Raw genomic sequence first — 19,835 nt, forward strand, 5'->3', positions numbered from 1 at the left:
AGCTCTCACATAAGGACTAGGTATGGCTGCACTGCCTGTGGCCCAAGTGCTGTGGGGAAAGAGACAGTGCCATGGAGGCTTGCTGGCCACCAGGCTAGATCCAGGTAGAGTCAGAGACCGTTTCAAGAGGTTAAGGCAGACATTCTCTCCTGGTCTCTTATTATGCATAGATCATACATATACATAAGTGTGCACACACCTATACACTCACATACATACACATACATATCACACAGACACAAACCCGTAGGTACATTAAGACTATTGTATGAGATTAATTTCAGGCTCTGTGTATACAGTACATATGAAATATAAATAAATTTCCTGTTAGATTTGCATCCTATCTCAAATATAGACCTTTATGCATATGGAAATATTCTAAAATTTGAAAAACAAACCTGAAACATTCTGGTCCCAAGCATTTTAGATAAGGGACACTCTACCTGTGTCAAATGACAATGTTGAATTTCCCAAATAAACATTCAAAGTTTATAAACATCTGTATTCTTTTCCTCATATAGTTACTATGGAAAGGGAGATTTTAGGGGTATTGGGGTCAAACACTTTTGGTAGAGTCAGTTAATAAATATTGCTTTTGCTGCTTTAGAAGATGTGTAAATGAATGCGCATGGCTGTGTTCCAACCCAATTTTATTTATGGCTACAGAAATTTGAATTCCATACAGTTTTAACAAGTTATGAAACATCAATCTTTAAATGCTTTTCTAACCATGAAAAATGCAAAGATTATTCCGTGGCTGGTGGGCCACATGGAACCAGCCACTGACTGGATCTGCCCGGTGGCCATAGCTTGTCTCTTGACTCAGAATGACTTGAGGGCTCTACAGAGGCTGAAGAAAACCGGAAACACCCAGGAAGAAACACAGGCAAAAGTCCAAGATGAGGATGTTAACAGAAACAGCAGCAGGCCCCTTTGCTGGCGTCCTTGTAACTCCACTGGCGCAGTTGGTGTTATCCCTCATGACTTCTTTAGGCATGGGTGAGGTGCATATGAGGCAGTTCATGAACCGTGGGAGTTCTTACGATGGCATTAGATCGTAACTGTGCAAGAGCGCGCTATTTATATGATTCCGAACGAAGCTTGAGGCATATTCTGGTGTTTTTTACTTCTATGTTAGGTGAAAAAGCTGCCTACAGAAGGCTGCCTCCCACCCAAAATACTAGCTGTTAGCTGCTGACTGATCTCGGCAATATTAAGATGAATCATATATGCTCTTTTCTCAGTGCAAAAAGGGATAATTTTAAAACTCAAAAAATGTCACTTTGGGTAGTCACAAACCACACAATAGAAAAGCCGTCCAGCCTTAAAGTTGTAAATAAATAGAACCCGCTTCTGCGTGGACATCTTTTGCTTCTTTTAAACTGTGACGCTTCTTCAGGCCTCGCCTCCAACCCTGCATGGTGTTGAAATGAGAAAATGTTGCAAGCGTGTTGCGTGCCGAGGCGGGAAGGCAGCCTTGCCCCACTTTGCTCTTCCCTGGCACCCCACACCCTTGATCTGAGGAACACACGCCCCTTTTCAGGCAGCTGCTTTCTCACCTACCCCAAGCAGCCTGTGGCTCTCCTGGCCTGCTCTTGCTTGGGCGCCAGCTGCCGGCAGAGTCTAGTCTTTTCCTATCACAGAAAAACCACGTGTTTCTTTCTCCTGACTGTGTAGAGAAGCAGGTATTGTTGGCCTCGATTCCTAATATCTGTTTTATTTCTCTTGTTACTAAGCAGATCCCTGCTACCCTCATTTTCTGCTGTGTCATCATTTTCCCACATTGCCCTGTTTGGCACCAAAGGATGGACCACATCAAATGGAGGAATGCAACCACACACTGCCTTGAGAAGCCAGCAAGGGAGACCTTAGAGAGAGAGAGAGAGAGAGAGAGAGAGAGAGAGAGTGTGTGTGTGTGTGTGTGTGTGTAAAATGAGCGTTTTGGGGACTTGTTCTTCCATAATCAAATCCTGCCTATCTTAACAATGTGGTGGTGTGTCAAGGCATTGGAATTCTGCTTCACTCAGCAACACAGAGCTTTATAGGAAAATGAAGCAACAAAATGTTGGTCTTCCTGTTAACTTGAGGCTGGGCTTGTACTCAGCCTGGGACTGTTTGTCTCCCTATGGCATTCCAGCCAAACCTTCAAAGTTTGTGGAGCTTGGGGCTACCACAGAGGCCCAGGCAGGATCCTGACACCCTCAGGCATGCTTCCTTTTTACTTATTTATTGATGCTGGTGCCTGAACTCATTGGTTCATGTTTTTAATTAACAAACTATCACTTGTCCTAAGTAGACAGTTTACCACTAAACTAGATTCCCACTTTCTTCTAACCTGTCCCTAGAGAAACATCATGCATTAGAGGTATAAGTTTTAAATCCAATAAACCAAAGAAGCAATTTGCTTGCAAACATTTTAGACACTGCTGGGTACCCAGATCAGTGGGAGGACACTCACAATCTGGTATGAACAAGGCTCTGGGTTTCATCTAGGCTCTGTTAGGAAACCAAACTAACCCAAAATGGTTACATCTATGTTGCTAGCAGCAGTGCAGGTCTGGCTCTGGGACCCTTACTACATGTGAGGATTTGTAGTTATGGGCCTATATCAACTGACTTTTTGCTAGTTAACTAAAAACATGTGCCTGACAAGTAAAGCATCCAGGCACTAATGTAAGATGCCACCTCCCACCTGGGACATTTAGCAGTCACATGTGATGTCTGTAGGATACAGTGCTAGGGCTGATGTTTAATGACAGCTGGCTCATGCTCATCATCATGGAAAACAGCACCTACAGGCGGAGCACTTGCGGTGATTTGATCTTTGTGACTAACACGGGCAATTAAGCAGTTCATAAAATGAATGCCGGTATTTTTGCTGTTGTTTTGGTTTGGCTTACATGCAGTTTTGGCTAATGTTGGAATTAGTCTTTCTTGAACATCATCTGTAGAATGTATAAGTTGTCTGTAGTACCAGGCAGTAAGTCTCTACTTCCATCTGTCCCAGCATAGCACACACAGGTAAAATAAATGCCTTTCAGAGATTCTCTTGGAGCTGGAGGAGGCAAATCTCACAGCTAGTGCTGCTGCAGATCCATAGGACCAACTGTCCAACGGGTCACCCCAGCATGGAACACTGCCAGGCAGGCGCGCAGAAGGAGAAGGTATCTATCCAGTCTTCTCAGGTAACAAGCAATTGGTGTTCTCCCAGTGGGGATGCTCTGCATGTCCTGATCCACTTTCAAGAGCTAAACAACACTGAAGGGAAGGAGGGCAGAGCCAGCCTACCAGGGCTGTAGGGAGGAGTGCTTGCGCAGAAGCCCTCTCCTACATTCTGCCACTGAGATGCCGAAACCTGGTGTTAGCTGGTAACTGTCATATAAATGCCTGTCAGCGAGTGAGTGTAAGATGCTGTCCTATTGCTCAGGCAGGATGGTGGTAGACCCACTCCCCACCTCTCCGCCAACAACCATCCTCCTCCTGAGGCCCCGGGGCAAGCAAAAGGAGACGCTTACATTTGGGACCAGGTTACAGAGAGGAAGTTGAGGACAAAAGATGATGAAAGGGGGCAGGTAGGACCTGGAGTGGTGATGGACTGGACTGAGGAGGCTAACTGTATCAGCACTTAGCCCTGAAGATGTACAGGCGCCTGTCACTGCTGCCTTAATCTCAGAAGACAGTTAACTTTCTAACAGAATAGTGGGGCTTCGTTCCATTAGCAGCCATCTTTGCAAAACTGAGGAGCTGCTTTGGAAAAGTAGAAAAGAAGATTATTTATTATCTCTAATTTTAAAACACCCACCATTTTAAACACTTCTTATTCAGTTCTCTGAAATAGGGAACTAAGCCCAGTCATGACAGTAAAGACGGCCTCCCCATTCCCAGGCAAGGCTGCCAGACATGTGTGAGGTGGGGACAGGGACTCTACGGTCTAGGTGAACTGGGCGAGTAGACCTGATACTCAGAAGAACACGTTTATGTCCTCCTCCTTCCCTCTGTCCCTCCCTCCCTTCTTTCCCTCCTTTCATTCTTTCTTGTCAACAGCTTTGGACAAAACAGAGGGAGAAAGGCTTGGTCAGGAGGGATGGATTCTGGTAATGTAGGCCAAGGCCAGTTTCACCAGCCAAATGGTATTGAGGTTGGTATAGTGACTTTTTTTCCAAAATGAAAATGAAATTTTGATTACTATTGTTTTCTTAATCATTTAAAACCAAAACACTTGAAATTTACTAATGGAACAATTTCAGAGCATAGCAGGAAATGTACATTATTACAGTTGAGCCGTGACTCTTGTGTCCCATTTCTGTTATAAGATAAACAGAACATCCACGGTAGCAGTGGGCATGAAGTGATGTCACCCAGACTCCCATGGAAGGACACCCAGAATGGAGCTCTTCCGTTCAACACACACTTTTAACTCCCAGCAGTCCTGGTATTCTCCACACACTCCCACAGATCTCGGCACAGACACATCACACAGGGAAGAGCAGGGGACACCCACAATGTCTGGGGCACCTGGCAGCTAAAAGCATCATTTTATTCACAGTCTGCCACAGAGCTGCAACCAGTCAGGGAAGACCCCAACCTCCTATCAGAACTTCAGTTTCTCGGCATTTTTAGTGGAAGTAGATGCGTTTTAGCACAGGCTGTTACTAACTCAGGGAAAGTCGCATCCTCGATGCTTCCTCATAGTATGCCCTCAAACTATTAAGTTGTAGGTGTGTTCATTGCCTGAGCAGATTCAACCTATAACAAATCTATTTGGCAGAGTATATCCCAGTGACTGTGCCTCCCTGGAAGGCAGAGGACTGAAGGTAAACAATGACACATCCTGAGAGGAAGGAAGCATGTAAACAACACTCCACATCTGTGGACCGGGCGCTAACTCTACCACAGTCTTCACTGGGGGACTGAGAGATAAATGAGTGACCTACAGACTCTGCTTTAGAACAATGGTCAGGATAATGTTATTAAGTGAACACAGCAAATAATAAGATCACATGTAATACTGAATACATTTTTGTGACTAAATTATAAGAATAAAAATTAATTAGAAACACATCAAACTGATTTAACAGAATTATTGCCAAAACACTAAGTCTATGTGCTGCTCCTTTCTCAATAAATTGTGTTTGCCCTCCGACTCATCGCCCCGAGGAAGAGAGGTACTACCGGGTTAAAAGAGCAGGAGCGGGGAGCAGGTTACAGCTGTGGGTCAGCAGTACCCCATGACTGCAAAGACGCCAGTGCCAGAAGTGGAGAAACTGTCTGTGTGTGCAGTGATGGCGGGGACAGGAGCTCTGTATTCATGGAGGGACTCCAAATGGACAGGGAGCTTTTACTCTAATTTTCATGTAGCCATCCAGGGACTTACTTTATGGAGCGACCTCCACAGGAGGAGCTGTGGCAGGACTCCATTTTATCTTCGCCTTGTTCACTAGTGGCATTGGAAATACACCTAAATAGATACTACCTTTGTGGAGGTGCAGGGTGTGTTCAAGTGCTGAGCCATGCTTATCTCTGTGGGCTTACAGACTACTGGTCTGAAATCTACATCGAGAAGAACAGCAGTAACAGCTACTGCCTGTGAACACTTTCATGGATCAAGAGCTTATTGTCTTGATTTAATCCGTGTAAAAGCTCTGCAAGGTTGGCATATTAAGTAAGTGACTCGAAGGAACTATGGTAACTATAAGTATCCCTTTGAACCAGATCAACTGATTCCAGTTCTTGAGTGCACACATCTCACCCTGACTTCCCACAAAGCAGCTGGGCTAAGAACCACCACTCTTCCCGGTCACAGGGTGAAATCAACTGGTTCTCAACTCTCTCTGAATTTGAGCATCCTCTTCTAGTTTAAGGCAGTGGACTGGACAGGATGTTAAGAGGATACTGATACTTGGATTCACAGAGCAAGACTGCACACTACTTAGCAAAGCCTACGAGGAATGGAAAAATGTTTCCAGCGAAGAATGTAGAGAGCGACTCTCTGGTCATGCAGGCATGCTGCAAAAGCAGGCATAGGTACTGAGAAAGGCTGAGGCCTAAGAGCACAACAGGATCACTGAGCTGCAACTCCATCTTCTGTGACTTTCCCTGAGGTCCTGCACGACTGCAGTACTAGTTTGACTTTGCATCAGGGATCCTTTAGCAGCAGATGCCTGATGTTTACTTAGCATGTCAGGTTTTCTTGACTGTTCAAGCATTGTGGTTGAGGCTCTGTTACCCCTCTAGACTCTTCTGCACCCCTTCTCTGCAAGCCTCTTCCTTCCAACTGAACTCAAAAAGTACCTCAATGAACAGTGTCTTTGTTTGTGATCTGTCTTGTTTCATATTTATATTTGTGTGTGTGTGTGTGTGTGTAGGAGGCTGACAACCAGGACTCTACCTTAATCACTCTCCCCTTTATTATTGAGGCAGAGTTCAGTTGAACTGAGGCTTGAAGAAACAGCACATCAGCCTGCTCAGAGATCCTGCCTCCGCTTTCAGAATGCTGCAAGTACTGGATGGTGTGCCTATTCGGGATGTGTCTGGCTTCTGGAGATCCAAACTCTCAGGTCTTCAAGCCTGATATTTTCTTCAAAGAACTTGAAAATGCATGTCTAGCTCAAGCTTTGGATGGTGTAGTCATTTGCGGTAGGTAGGAAGGTTCCCCAAAGATGTCCCTGCTCTAACATCAGAAATTGTGAATATATCACTGTGCTGGCTGGTTTTATGCCAACTTGACTCAAGCTAGGGTCACCAGAGAGAAGGGAACCTCCCTTGAGAAATTACCTTCATAAGTCATGGCTGGAGGCAAATTTGTATGGCATATTCTTAATTAGTGATTGATATGGGAGAGCCCAGGCAGGTGGGGGGGTGCCATTCCTGGGCTAGTGGCCCTGAGGGCTATAAGAAAGGATGAGCAAGCCACGAGGAGCAAGCCAGTAAGCAGCAACCTTCCATGGTGTCTGCATCAGCTCCTGCCTCCAGGTTCCCTCAATGATGAACTGTGCTATGGAATTGTAAGATCACATAAACCTTTTCCTTCCCAAATTTCTTTTGGTCATGGTGTTTTCTCACAGCTATAGAACTCCTAAGACAACCACCTTCCATTGTGAAAGGGATTCTGGTTGAGAGATGATACAAGTTAAAGGGCTTAGCCTGGCAAGAAGGTGCATGCCTTTCATCCCAGCACTCAAGAGGCAAAGGCAAAGAGTAGTGATCTGTGAGGTAGATACTAGCCTGGTCTAATGAGTTCCAGGTCATCCAGGGCTACACAGTGAGACTTCGGCTCAAAAACTAAACTAAATTTAAAATGGTAAAGACCTGACATAAGATACTACCCTGAAATATGTGGCCAGAAGAATTTGATCATGGGAATCTTGAAAAGGAGAAGAGGAAGCAGAAGAGGGAGGAGGCTGAGCAGTCAGGAAGGATCTGAAGCACTATGGAACTGTAGCAACCACTCTTGACTTTGAAGGAGGAATGTGCTAGGAGGTGGAAGGCTCTAGAACCCCAACTGATTTCTAGTTAGGGCATTGATAGATCTGTCTTCTACAGAGAGAGACCAAACTTTCTCAGCAGCCTGAATGGGGGAGGGGGGTTGTCTACCTCAGCCTCCAGGAAGTAATGCAGCCCCAGGGCACCTTGTGGTCAGTCCCTAGACTCTGAACCAGGCCTTGAACTTTAGAACTGGAAGACAATAAATCTGTGTCATTGTAAACTGATGATGGTTGGCAACTGTTAGAGCAGCCATAAACTTTTAATGCAGCACTCCAAACACAACTTTTAGAAGAGAGCATGATAAACGGATGGAGGCTATCTGTCTTCAGCCAAGGACATAAGTAATGTTAGAAACAGCTCATGTTCCACTGAATCAATTTAATACTGATGCATATGTCAGTACACAAATAAATGAATTAAGTCCTTTAGAGTAAAACTACCAGCTAATAAATGAGAATGAAAAGATGACATTAGAAATGTCTTAGTGATAAAATCAGAGATTTACATGGAAAACATTTCTGATAAAATAGAAGAAATATATAGAAAAACATGTTAAAATTGAAGATTATCATGAAAAATTATGCAGATAAAATAATTCCACCTTCAATTAGTTTAGAAAGGTTTTTTTTCTATCTACCATTTTATCTGTATAATTTTCCATGAAATAGTCAATTTTAACGTGTTTATCTATATATTTCTTGAATTTTATCAGAAATATTTTCCATATAAATCTTCAATTTTACCTGAAAATGTTTATAATTCCACTTTAAAACAACTTAGAATTATTTTTATGCCTACCATTTTATCTGTATAATTTCCATGATAATCTTCAATTTTAATATTTCTCCAATTTTATCAGAAATATTTTCCATGTAAATCTTCACTTTATTAGAAAATGTTTATATTTCCACTTTCAATCAACTTAGGAATACTTTTATACTTACCTTTATTTTATCTATATAATTTTTTCCATGATAATCTTCAATTTTAACAAGTTTTTCTACATTTTTCGACAATTTTATCAGAAATATTTTCCACATAAATCCTCGATTCTATCATAAAATTTTTGTATTTCATTTTTCAATTAGTTTAGCAATGTTTTTGTCTACCACTTTACTCTTTAATTTTCTATGAAAATTGTCAATTTTAACGTGTTTTTCTATATATCTCTTCTATTTTATCAGAAATATTTTCCACATAAATCTTCAATTTTATCATAAAATGTTTTTACTTCCTTTTTCAATAAAAGAACATGCTTTTCAAAAAAAAAAAAAAAGAAAGAAAGAAATGTCTTAGTGGATGCTGGCACTGCTGGGTAAAAGTGTGGCAAGGATGTTGCCAGTGCCAACATATTTCCACACAAATCTCTAACAGACAACGTCAGAGTCCAGAACTTCATGGACAGTGTCAGAAGACAACACCGCCACAGTAGGCCCAAATGGCATGGCACGCCTTTGACAAGACAGTATCCAGAAATCAGCATCACGTCTGTGACACAATCTACTCATGAGAAGGTACCAAATGAAGTTGAGTGAAGGAACAAAACAGCTGGCTATGGTCTTTGAAAACCTCAAAGTCAAGAAAGAGAGAGGTGTAGCAACTGTTCCAGACAGAGAAGAAATAGGGAGATGTGACATCTATGACAATGTGTGACACTGGACTGGATCCTGAATCAGGGGCAGACACAGCAAAAGGGATGCTATAGGATTAAGTGACAAGATTAGAGTAGGGCTTCAGGTCAGATATCGTTCTGAGTCAGTGACTGGCTTCCTGTTGATAACTGCACTGCAGTATATAAGAGAATGTCCATGCTCTGAGGAAGTACAGTCTGAAGCCTTCTACAGGGGAAGTGGACCATTCCCCAACTTACTCCCAGATTGCTCAGGAAAATCCTAGTGTTGTACGCAAACACAATACATGGAAGATATAAGGCAAACATGGCAGAATATAGACAACTTAAGTCTGTAGGTACATTCTAGCCGTTTTACTTGAAAGTTCTGTAAATTATTTCTTTAATTCTTAGCTTACAGTAGATAGACTGTTACATGTCACATAGAGAATCTTAGGTGAAGAGAATATAAATTCAGTGAGCTGAATCTTCTCTCAATGCAATATAACAGATGTGCCTTTCAATTAATGACATGCCATAAGACTTCTTATATAGTAGGCAAGCAATAAGTATCTGTAGATTGAACAAGTGTTTGTTAGTAAGAAAAGCAATACCCTGAATTAAAGAGTGGTTGACATGATATGAAATAAAATCTTCCTTGAAACTTAAGCGAACTGAGCCAGAGGCACTGACCAGCCCTTGCTTTAGCGTTGAACTGTCTGCCTGGATTTAAAAATCTAATTTTTTGTCACTTACTATACTGAGCTTGGAATAAGTAGTCTTATGAGTTTCCTAAACCTCATCTTGCTCATCAGTAAAATGGGACTAACAACAATATGCCTCCTAGTGTTACTGTGAAAAAATGGCAGAATCAGGTAAGGTGTTTAGCAAGTTCCTCACACTGGTTTATAATGTTATTTATTATTATTAGCATGGGTTTTAATACGTCTGTGGTGTTCTGTTTCCCTTATAAGAAAAAATTAACAAAAAAATTAAAACATTTTTTGCCAAATTATTTAAATTATTTTATTGCCAAATACTTAAAAGACATTTTTCCAATTAACTTTTTAAAAAGCTGTCTGGCCAAAGGGAAAGCGATGGTAAACCACTGCAGTGTCTGGGTCTCCGGTTCATCTAGAACCCAGTCCGATCAGCCCCGCCCTCATCCCGTCTGCCATACTCTGCACTCTGGCCAGCCTCAGGTATGTTCATCTAAACAGCAAATTTCAACAAGCTATGACTTTCTGGTTTTTTGCTTTTGTTTTAATTTTAGGTCTACTGTTTATTTTTCTTTGATCTAGAACAGCTTCCAGTTAGCCAGATATGATAGTGATTAATACTAATACTCAGAAGGCTGAGGCAGGACAATGTCTGGTTCAATGTCAGCTTGGGCTACACAAGACCTTGTTTAAAAAAAAACCAACACCCCATAGAAGACTTACACTGCTTCCTGTGCACTCTGAACCCACCTGCTGAGCCCCTTCATGTCCTTCCCAGCTGGTGCCATCCCTATGGTCAAGTGGATGCTCAAACATGCCCTTGCTCAACTGGTGATATTGACCACTACTACCTAGTATATCAATTATTCCTCATACATAATATGCCTCTCTCCAGTATGATATATATTTATATATTTTACATATATGGAAACACAGACACACACATAGGTGCCCAGGCATGAAGCCTTCATCTTCTTCCCCCTCTCCTCTCTCTCTTTGGCAGCACTGGGGGAATCTGTAAACCTAGGGCTGTGTACTTTTTGAGACGGGGACTTAGTGATTTGCTGGGGCTGGACTTAGACTCATTCTGTAGTCCAGGCAGACTGTCAACTTGAAATCCTCCTACTTCAGCCTCCTGAGTAGCCAAGACATCAGTCAGGTATATGTGAAAAGGCCTGGCCATAAATCCTTTCTTGACCACCATAAAATGCAATCAGTCTGCTCATTCATTCATTCATTCAGTCAGTCAATAAATGTTAACAGATCTGAGCAAGATTTTTGTTCTCATGTAATTCATATTCTAATAAGAGACAATACAGTAATAAAATTACAAAACTAATTACCATAATGTCAAAGTGTACGGCCCACACATGTCCAAGCTGGGAATAGTTACTTTTAAGGCAATCAGGGAAGGCACTGACACCTCATTGATAATGTGGACTCAACTATATAAATATCAGGAGAAGGACTTTCTGGCAGAGAGAACAGGAAGTACAATATTCCATCTATGAGAGAGTTTAGTGTTGTTTCTTACTATGGATATTCATGGACTTATATAAGTTCTCCACAAAACAAGCGCTTAATAAATCTTGAGAATAGGTTGGTAAAGGAGCTCTGAGGAAGTGAGGGCCACTCTCTACGCTACCGGATGATGGCCTCTGCCCCTAGCTTGCAAACATGTTCCATCAGCCTGAACTTCAGATCAACAGGCCTGTTATAGTGTAGGAAAACAAAGTTGCCATGGCAACTAATTAGATGCTTCCTTTCCAAAGAGAAGATCCACTGCTGTATTTACAGGCTGGTTTGGTACTCCAGCACACCTGCAAGGAGTGGAGCTCTCTGGTGAATCACGTAGTACAGGGATCATCCAATTTACCCAAGGGACCTTAGGGAGATCCCTTGAGAAAGCCTGCCTGGGAGGACTTTAGTAAAGGCATTTGTTCTTAGAAAAAAATGTAAATGAGATTAGATTCTGGGGCTGAGGAGGAGGGTGGCCCAATGGGAAGACCAGCAGTCTCAACTAACCAGGACCCCCGAGATCTCTCAGATACTAAGTCACTAACCAGGCAGTGTACATCAGCAGATATGAGGTCCCCAACACATATACGGCAGAGGACTGCCAGGTCTGACCTCAGTGAGAGAAGATGTACCTTCAAGAGACTTGAGGCCCCAGGGAGTGGGGAGGTCTGGTAAGGTGGAGGTGTGGGGGTAGGGACATCCTCATGGAGATGGGGGTGGGGTGGGGTGGGGGGTTGAGTAGGGGGTGGGGGGTATGGGATGGGGAGTGATCATGGTGGGGCAAACTGGAAGGGGAATGAAGTCTGGACTGTAAAAAAGGATTAAAGAATAAAAATAAATAAATTTAAATAAATGAAGCCAAAGTAAAGATTGCCACTAGATAAAATGTAGTTTGACAATGAATATTACTGTAACATAGCAATAGAAAGGTGATTTCTATGGTCTTTTAAACTGCCCAGTTCAGCCATCATCATACCTTGGTAGGAACTCCCATCCCCAGCACACAAGAAAGTTACCAGAGTTCTTCCTGGGCCTTGAATGTTCTGGGTAAGTCAAACAGCACTTCCAACTGCTGCCATTTATTATATTATAGTATTCTCCCTCCCTAGAGTATGAACAGCTAAAGGATAGAAACATGTTCTCTCTGTAGTTCACTACAGGACTGAACTCTATTCTGACACATAATAGATATTATACATCTAATTAGTAGAAGGTGTGAAAGTACTGAGACAGGCCAGGGAGGTCGCCCCTGCCTGGGAAGGCTTCATGCTCTTCTTGTAACAAGTTAAATACTCAAGTGCTGGATGGACTTACAGAAAGCCATAGTGTTGCCACTTTTATGATATTACACTGAGGGTCTCATTACCCCCAGGTATTTGTGGCCTCTGCTTTAAGACCTCTGTAATCTAAACACTGTCTGTCTGTTTGTCTGTGTCTGTCTACACACACACATAATACACACACACACACACACAACACACACACACACACAGAGTGAGATTATTTTACTAAGTAATTTTATCTTTAAAAAAAAAAAAAGTAGGGAAACAGACTCCCTCTTATAATCTCCAGTGCAGGTAAAATGATTTCAGCCTCCAAGGTTGGACTTGATTCTGAACCAGTGTCAAGACACTCTAAGAGCAGGCCACATACCTATGGAAGTGTGTTCCTGAGAGTGTGGGGAGTCAGAAGTGCTGTGGGGGTCAGGGGTGCTGTGTGACAGAGTAGCATAGTGAGGACACATAGATGAATGAATGAATGAATGAATGAATGAATAAGCCACAAGACAGCAGTACAGACCCGGCACTTGCCTCACGGCTGCCAGCTTGGCTGTCTCCTCTCAGTGGGTAACACTCCTAATTCAGTGTCTAGAAACTTGTAAAGTATTGCAATCCCCAGGCTCTTTGTCCCCAGGCTGCACCTTCTAAACACCATGCTGAAGTCCAAAGTCTCTGTTACTGGCAGGCCAGCAATCTTAGCAGATTACTATTGGTAATCAGGCCCTTCTCCACCCAACACTACAGCGACAGAAAACAACATTACCTCAGAGGTAAACATGGCAATCACCAGGCCCCACCCCAACTGGAAGGAATGATCAGGAGCCTGGGAGCAACCCTGACGCCGCCTTCCTGCTATGGAGACAAACACCCACCTTACCAGACCTCAGCCACTAATGGATCGCTCAGTGGCGGGAGCGGACAGTTGTGGACAACTGAGCTGGCCAGGTTGATCAACACACACTATCTTTAAAGGCCCTGACCTAATTTGCCTACTTGGCATACTCTGGGCTACTGCAGCCAGGACGCGATGAAAGGCTGAGACCCAGCACCTGTGAGGGCAGAGTTAGAGCCAGAAGCACCTGCCCCAGCCTCCGGGTGCTCTGAATAAAGGCACTAAAAGTTCACCAGGACAAAGAGGCACGCAGCCTGCCGTCAGGACCTTAGGAAGGTAGTGGCTGTGTGCGCTGCGTTACCAATTGCTACTCAACCCTGGCTCCACTGAGCAACCTTGGGCCCCTGCCCATCATCTGGGCAGGTTTGTCAAATCCCATGTGGACATGCCTACACACAACTCCCTCTTCTCTCAGACTCTACATGGAATGATGATATATTCAGGGAAAACACATTTCCTTCCTTTCATTTGTAAGAGAAATGATAACAAAACCAAACCCAGCAGCAACCAGCATCCTGAATCAGAGACATTACCAGTCCTCAGGAGTAGGCAAGGCATATTTGTGCTAAGAAAGAACAGTGCAGTTTGACCTGGTTCACAGCCTATGCCACCAAACTTAAAATCCCTGGGAGATAGCTACAAATTTCACAAAAATCTCCATCTTTTATACACATCCTCGTACTTTAGTTTTCTTTTCGAGGATCTTCATGTACCAAACTTACTGAGTAGCTGTCATAGCATGGTGTGACACTAAACGGAGTCCCTGTCCAAGCACACTGATTTAAGCATTTCTGTTGTTCATGTCTTACTGGGCCTTTAATAGTGAGTCAGTTTTGTTTTCTGAGCCATCTCATCTGTAAGCGCTCAGGGAAGAGACTGATATAGGGTCAAGTCCTCCGATCTAGAGTCTGAAAGGTGCTTCAATCTCTTGTTCTGCCACTCAGCAAGAAGTCACAGCACCCACTTCCCAGGAACAATGCGGAGCTGAAATGAGATCCACATGTAAGTCACTGAAGCCAGGGCTTGGCACAGACAAACACTCAAGGAACGTCAGCTGCTATTCTTTGCCTCGCTGTCTTAGTGGTAGTGGTAGTGGGGGTGGTTGTGGTAACAGCTGTACATAGTGCCACGGTGTGTTGCAAGAGTGGAGTCAAGCAGCAATGTAAGAATCAAGAACAATGGTAGACATACACAGAGTTTGAATTAGGTAAGAGTGGAATAAAAAACCAGCATGGCCTCGTGTGTGCATTAGAAACTAATGGCACCTCTGAAAGCAAGATATCCAAAAGATGCCCTTTCATCAAGACTGGAAAATATTCCAAAGGGCACATGGTTAGGCAGGAAGCAGAGTGAGCAGGTGGAATACTGACAGGCTTTAGCAGTGTTCAGCACACCAGTCAGGGTCCCACTCAACACACTAGTCAGGGTTGCACTCAGCATACCAGTTAGGATCACACTCATTGTCATCACTGCCTTCAAGAACTCAGAAGAAAGACTAAAGCTCAGAAATGATATGGCTACCCTCCATTACCAAAGGTTCTCGTGGCCTGGAACTGATTAGTACCCCCCCCCAACACCCCACCTCCTGCGAGAGGATTAGCCCACATCCCTGAAGGTGTAATCTCCTTGCTAAGAGTCCCCTGGCATTTTACTTCCTATTGATTTGCACAGGGTGGCATCCCGACTTCCTGAGGGTATGATGTACCTCCTCAGCTATAACTGCAACTTTATCAATAACTCAACTCAGATGCTTGCATGGCTCACATATGGACCCCAAGCAAGAGTGGCTGCTGTAGAGAGCATGCACCATGCAAACCAGACAAACATCCTTCACTGCCATGTTACTTAACTTCAATCTGTAGTTTATAAAGGGCCTGGGACCTAACTCATATGAAATTTAAGAATACATTTTTGTTTGTTTATTTTTCCCTACAGGAAGAATCAGGTTGGGCTTTCATTAGGGGAACCAAGTTAATCTCTGTTCCTTCTTCATCTGTAAATTAGGGGTAACCATAGACTTTCTTAGGCTAGATAAATACTTCTTAGGCCGAGATGATAAATCCCTCACCTCCTTACATTGGTGTCCTAGTACAGCAAAAGCTCATGGTACAAAAATGACTGTCCTGGAGGCTGTCTTCAATGGTAGAGCAACTGATCCAATGTCACCAAAGGAAAGAACCCAGTACAACCAATTTGAAAGCAGCAACTGGCACTACTCTTGAAGCATTGATCAACCAGCTACATATGTGACCCAGGCAACTCCAGGGGCTGACAGGACAGTGTGCTGTATTCTTAGAATGAGGGATACACAGTGTTTGGTAACCGCAAAGCATGACTGTCACGATGCCTCAACCAAGCTGGAACACAACTGCATAAGCGAGCAAATGTACAACTCTTAGGGCAACACGCCTGAGTGTAATACAGGTTTACAGCAGTAACACAAATACAGAGTGACTACTATCGTTATACTAACAAGATGTTCACCTTTAAAAACTATAGTCATAGTGGTCTATAACATTGATTCCCAGCTACTCGGGATGCTGAGACAGGAGAATCACAAGTTCAAGACCAGCCCATGAGACTGTGTCTAAAATATAAACAAATGAAAAAGACCCCAAGAAACTCTAAAACCAAAATAAAATAAAAGTGCTGAGGACACAGCTCAATGTCTCATATGTGTAAGGTTCTGTGTTCATGGCACCGTACTGCTCCACACGCCCCCCCAAATAAGGATGATTAAAGATTCAATTACTGGATGATCTGCACTTATTAGAGCATTTGAAATGATCCTATTCTAAGTATAATTTTATTTTATTTATTTATTTTTTTAAAAAAGGTAGTCTGGAGAGTCAGCACAGTCTCCATGAATGTCGAGAACCCTGGACAGATCACCGAGTCCCATGACTGGTGAGGCTTCCGCTAGAAGTTCTCAAAGAATGCATTTGCCCTCCTTCTGTTTCAGAGGTCAGGCTGGGAACTGTTCACATCTTGGCTTAAGGGTTCTATGCTTATAACTTCTACTGCCAGCTCCTAGCTTAAGGCAAATCCAAAATTGTATTTTTTTCCAGAAAGCTAAAAAAATTAAGTAAAATTTTAATGACTTCTACTTAGAGATAGATAGGACAAACTGAATGGACAGATAGGTCACTTAAAGGGAAAAAAACCAACAGCAAAGATTTAAATAGGAAGCAGTACGGCATATATAAGATGTTCCAGGGATCAGGCTAAGACATGAATGTAAAACTGACAAGAAGACAGGACCAGATAATCTGCAAAAAGAGAGGCTCAATCGGGTAAAATCAAATGATGGCCAACCTACCAATAACCAAAGAAAGATGAATCGATGCAAAATCATAAAGATGGGCCAAGCTGCACTCACACAGAGTGTTGACAATGATGCGGGGAGATGAGCACTCTCAAGCAGGGCTGTGAGCCTCTACACTGGCACGCCCCTACAGTACGCTCAGCACATGAGCTGAGACAGAGCTGCACAGTGCTATAGGAACGAAAGACAACAGGCCCCAGCTGTGCAAGCTCATGTCAGGTTCAACAACCCCACTGTGAAAAGAAACTCCTGCAGTATAAAGCCAAGTGGACATACAAATAAGATGGATGGGGACCTTGCCTACCACCAATAGGTAAAGCACAGCCGGAGCAACTCTTTACTAAGGGCAGATAACCCAGGATGCTATCACTAGGACTTGGGATGGAATGGAGATGGAAGAAGTAAGAAGAAAAATGGTAAGCAAGGAAGGGGACAGGCAGCAGGGAAGCTGCTATAAAGCCGAGTAGCCAGAATCACAGAATCACTGACCTTTGGCCCACATCCACACAACATGTAGAAATAATTTGCAGGAATTAGTTCATATGTATCCATTACATTATTAAAAAAATTAAAGAAGTTCTCCTGATTGATGTATATAGATAAATAGAATAAAATAGGCCATGGAAAGACAGTGAGTGAATTGACTTTTTCAACTGCTAGGGGAGGGAGGACCACAGCTCTCTTGGCTTGGGAGATGGCTCAGTGGGTAGAGCACCAGCTGCAGTTGTACATGTCCGTGATCCCAGCAATGGGAAACCACAGGAGAAGCTGTCTCAGACAAGACAAGCTGAGCACACCCGAGGCTGCCCTCTGACCACCATGCGTTTAAGGTGGCAGGCAGCTGTCTTCACACATATGCAAATTAAAACAAAACCAAAAAGAAAGAAAAAGCCTCAGCAGTGGCAGGAGTGAGTCCTTTTCTTATAGAATCAGATCATTGGTAAGTTTCCATTTTGTTTGCTTGTGGGGGGCTGGACAGGGCCTCACTATATACTCTAGGCTGGTCTTGAACTCATAATATTTTCACCTCCACCTGAGGGCTGGCATTACAAGTGTGTACCACCACATCCAACATGATACAAGCTTTGGAATGCAAAATACAGATCCTAAAATATAACGCAACTCTGGTAGAATATGCCTGTAGAGACATATAAGAAGTCACATTAAATTCATATTCCTGACAAAGGTCAAAGGACAGCCCATCACTTGAGTCACTGGATATTATTTTAGCACGTGATTCCTTTAACACACAACACAAGGTGACTCCCAAATGATTCATCAGTGGAGACTGCTCTCTCTGTGGGGGTGTTTAAGGGCGCAGGAGATGTTCAGGGATAAGATTCATGCTCATGCTTTGTCCTAAGTACCTGGGAGGAGTCTTTTCAGGGACTGAAGTACCTCAGGCATGGAGTTGGGGTGTGGCACTGGTGATCTTTGTTTCTCTTTCTATTTTTTTCTTTTCTGTTTTGGGGGAGTGGGTGGGTGAAAGTGCTAAGTTCCAAGCAAAATTATGAGAATTCTGATTTTCTATAATCATAGGGGTTTTTTCCCCCCTCTTTTTAAGACACATTACTGACAGGTTAAATAATCTCATTTGCTCCCTAGTTGCATATACTGTATTAACAAAAACTCCAAATAGGTCACATGAACTAAAGTGACAGTACTGAGTCTTAGAAAATGCAATTTACCCAGGGTTCTTTGAAGCCACTAGATCCTGGAAGTAAAGTATATTTTTGTTCTCTTGGGAAACTTCTTACTCAACATTTTAAGAATGTAAGTGGTCCTTGATGGGGACCTCTGAAAACAAGTTACACTGTGAATGCAGAGAAGGATGGACTAGGTAGGGGAGAGGGTGCAAGAAAAGAGGGAGGCAGGGAGGAAGAGACCATGGGCTCAAAGTTGAGGATACCGTTGGAAGCCGGGTAAAATCATCCTCGATTAGGAGGACAGAAGGGATCCTTGGTCACAAATTTCATTCCACAGAAAAGTAGTTATTCAGGCTTTCTTATCTTCTCTCAGACTGATGTTCAGTCTCTGACTAACAAGGGCTTCTCTAGCTCATCAGAGTAGAGGTGTGAAGTGAATCAGGCACGGCCCTTCAGAGGCCACCAAACACCGCCAGTTCTCAAAGCTTCTAAGTTCATCTGGCAAAGGATGTCCCAGGCCAAGCCACCAGCTCAGCCCACATGACTCTGCGAATGGAAGAAGCCCACACCTGCTGCCTTGCCCCAAGCAGGCGCACCTCCACCTGTGGCCTGGCCTCTCTGAATCCTGCCTGGCCAGGTCTTGTCTTCTTTGCAGCCTGTCTCTGCTGCTGTGTTGTGGCTTTCTGCCATTGCCTCTGTGAATCCCACTCAAGACTTAAGAAATCTCTAGAGAGCAGCTGTGCTGGTTTAGCTGAGGTTACAAAATGGAGATGAAAGTCCCAACTGAGTCAAATATTACAAATCTAGCCAAATTTCTTTGTGACTGTTTTCCTTCCTTTTGTAGGAATCCCTTCTGCTGCCCAAACACAATAGAAGAGCTGTTACAAGTCAGTGGCTTCTCCTTAATAACCAAACCCATAAACAAAAGGCTTCCTGCACCAAGACACATGGGCCAGCTTGAATCATCCCAAACAGCATCCTGCCTGCCATGCCGCTGGATACATCATACGTAAGAAAATGTGTGCAAGGCTCAGACACATGATGATATGTTCATTTGCATATTACCATCATTATTAGAGTCAAGGAGTATGAAATTATTATTCATCTTCCAAATATAACAAATCATTTATTTACACTAGCATGCTACATATTAGAGTTTCTTTGATTACTATTACATCATTTTTCAAAGGTACTGTAATATAAAATAATGAAATAATATCATACTGTCTTTTTAATGGAACAAAGGTCATAGGTATTTTGCTACTATTGAAATTTGTCCCCCACCCACTCTGTGACTAGTAAAAGAACAAAACAAGACAAAACAAAACAAAAACCGCAAAAGCCTGGTAATCTTGTAAACA

General features: G+C 43.0%; 1 protein-coding gene across 1 annotated transcript in view; it reads right to left on the bottom strand.

The window, feature by feature from the left end:
- Positions 1-19,835, bottom strand: part of Babam2 (BRISC and BRCA1 A complex member 2) — a 376,664-nt gene that overhangs the window by 86,267 nt on the left and 270,562 nt on the right. The gene's annotated exons all lie outside the window — the stretch shown is intronic.

Source organism: Apodemus sylvaticus, chromosome 6, assembly GCF_947179515.1.
Source record: "Apodemus sylvaticus chromosome 6, mApoSyl1.1, whole genome shotgun sequence".
Taxonomy (NCBI): domain Eukaryota; kingdom Metazoa; phylum Chordata; class Mammalia; order Rodentia; family Muridae; genus Apodemus; species Apodemus sylvaticus.